The 2,658-nt window shown below is 37.9% G+C and overlaps 1 long non-coding RNA gene across 1 annotated transcript; it reads left to right on the forward strand.

Moving 5' to 3' along the window:
- Positions 1 to 1,009: 1,009 nt before the first annotated feature.
- Positions 1,010 to 2,093, forward strand: LOC106953193 (uncharacterized). The gene is made up of 2 exons (XR_001426148.1): positions 1,010 to 1,523; positions 1,611 to 2,093. It is a non-coding gene; the product is annotated as an uncharacterized LOC106953193 (long non-coding RNA).
- Positions 2,094 to 2,658: the final 565 nt, after the last annotated feature.

Raw genomic sequence — 2,658 nt, forward strand, 5'->3', positions numbered from 1 at the left:
AAGGTTGGTAAACAATTCTGCAGTGCTCCATTTTATTTTAAGCTTTCAAAATAAAATAAAATGACCTACTTCATGCATATTATCAATAAGTATATTTGAGTAACTGCAGTTTCTTTTCATTGGTTAAAATGTGATGGCAAACGATAAAAAAGGGAAAAAGCACAAATGTTATCAGGTATTTTTGAAGTAAACCAAAAATACCTGAAATAATAATTTCAGTACACTTGAAATAAGACAAAACTAACTTAAAAGTAACTTTTCAGCAAGACCTAGCTTGTTTTAAGTTAATAATTCCTTAATATTGATGGAAAAATACTGTAAAACACAAAAGAGCTACAGGAAGAAACCTTTGTGTCAAAGGTACCCATCCCAATATATATATAAATACAAAGCAAAATCTCCTAATGAGCGGTTAACAGCACTTAACAGCAGCCAGTTAGCAGCAACAAACAAAAGTTAGCAGCAGCTAGCAGTTGTAAAATTAAACATAGCTAAAATTGCACAGCAATAATAATAGCAGCTAAAATATATACAAAACTCAGCAAAATGACTCATGAAACACTGCATATGATTACATTTGTCTAGAATATGTGCTAAAATATAGAGCTTGTTAAAATGCAGAGCATACCACAGTCACCAACAGAAAATGGGGGCGGAGCTGTTGGTCAGTGGTTGCTATGGTAACCACCAACGGTCAGGAGCGCCGGTCAGTGGTTGCTATGGTAACCACCAACGGTCAGGAGCAGCGGCAGAAACAACTTCTTGACTATATAAGATTAATTTGAAGGACACATTTTGACAAACTTCACATCTATAACATTGTTAAAATAAATCATTGTGTTTAATATATATATATATATATATATATATATATATATATATATATATATATATTTTTTTTTTTTTTTTAAAAAAAAAACAAAAATACNAAAACGTTGAAGTCTCGTTTCTGCTTCAGCGGTTTAAGCAGAGAGGAAATGAAATACAACAGACACTGACAGGCCTCTGTCTGCCTTTCTCTGAAGAACTACTGAGGGGAGGAGACAGCCAGGTGAGGAGAAACTGTTCTTATCTATCGATTCAGGATTTTTATCATACTGACATCAGGCTGTTGTGCTATTAGCTAGCTGCTAGCTAACGACTTTGCTAGCAAACTAAAAAGCTTCTTCCCTGTATTGTTAATATCAGTCATTGTTCAGTAATGATTATGATATAGGGGAACATCGCCCGTCCAAAACCGATCATCTCCGTAATGGATAAATGTCTAATTTCCTTTGCTGCATAAAGTACATTGCATTTATTCTGGCGTTAGGTAAATGTGTCTTGAAGGAGAATGTTAGGTACCAGGTTGGGTTTTCTTCTTTTTCAGCTCTGACCATCTGAGGGCGCCAGAGGCTGTTTCCTTGTCCTTGGTGGGTGTGTCAGCAGGCTCCGCGGTACGCACCTGGCTCCAATCGTCATCTAGAGGAGTATTTAAGCGGCAGGCTCCCGCTCTTCACCGCCAGAGTGTTTTACCTATTGTGGTACCTCCAGCCTTCCTACTGTTTGTCTCATTGAGATTGTTTCTAGTTGCCTTAAGAGCTTACCTGTTGTTTTGTGACCTCTTCCAGGACATCTTCAAGTTTTCCCCGGAGAACTCCTGTTGTCGAGCCTAGAGGGTAGTCCCCTCACGACGCTGGGAGCGAGACTCACCGGGAACTGGAGTCCTCCCACATCCCTCTGTTTAAGAGCCCGCTGTGCGCCTCCGGCTGGAGTCCGCCCCGAAGACTCCTGGTCTCTCACTCTCACGAGTCGTTCCCTTCCTCGTCCCTCTCCGAGTCAGCCTCTACGCCTAGCCGCAACCTGGTACCGGAACCTTCCCCCAACCAGAATTCTTTATCACAAGTAAGCTGCGAACCCATACAAGTTGCCAGATTTCCTACGGTCATTAAACTCACCTCCACTCTCCCCTGTGTGCAGCCGTGCCAGTCCTTCCACTGCAGCTTCCCGACTGTGGATGTTTTGAACTTTATTGTCAATAAACATCTAAAGTTTCATTCTGCCTCTCTGTGAGTTTCTGCATGTGGGCTCAAAAACTAAAACCCAGCATGACAGAGAATAGCACTTAAATAAAAGTCCAACAAGGATATTCATTTAGACTTAAAAATAACTCACCCTGAGTTACCATGATAGATATAATGTTAAAAGTGTCATTAATAAAGGGGAAAAAACTCAACCCAGACGAAGTACATTTAGGGTCTGGTTTGCAGAGTATGAAGTTAATTTTTTTTCCCCAATTATTCAATTAAAAAAAAACTCAGTTAAGTAAAATAAAATTGTAGTCGAAACTTTTGGAATTGCAATGATTCCTTTTTAAAAAACAAAACTTTGTTTAAAAAACTTTTTTTTTAAATTTAACTCATTTTTGTCTCGTGAACTTAGTTATTTGCCAAACAAACTTATTTGTACACATCATAAATCTTTTGTTGTGACTTTAGGCCCTGCCCACGACGTCATGTGAGAATCACAAGCAAAACTTTGAATCACAAACAAAAACTTATATTAACTTATATTAGAATAGCAAGAAAAGATTTCTGACAAGTGCAAGTTTGTTTTGCAAAAAAATAAAAAATGTACTTCATGAGTCAAAATGTGTGATTTTAATTTTTAAAAAGTTTT

The sequence above is a fragment of the Poecilia latipinna genome, unplaced genomic scaffold (assembly GCF_001443285.1).
Source record: "Poecilia latipinna isolate Pla-1442-1.1 unplaced genomic scaffold, P_latipinna-1.0 Scaffold568, whole genome shotgun sequence".
In the NCBI taxonomy this organism is placed as follows: domain Eukaryota; kingdom Metazoa; phylum Chordata; class Actinopteri; order Cyprinodontiformes; family Poeciliidae; genus Poecilia; species Poecilia latipinna.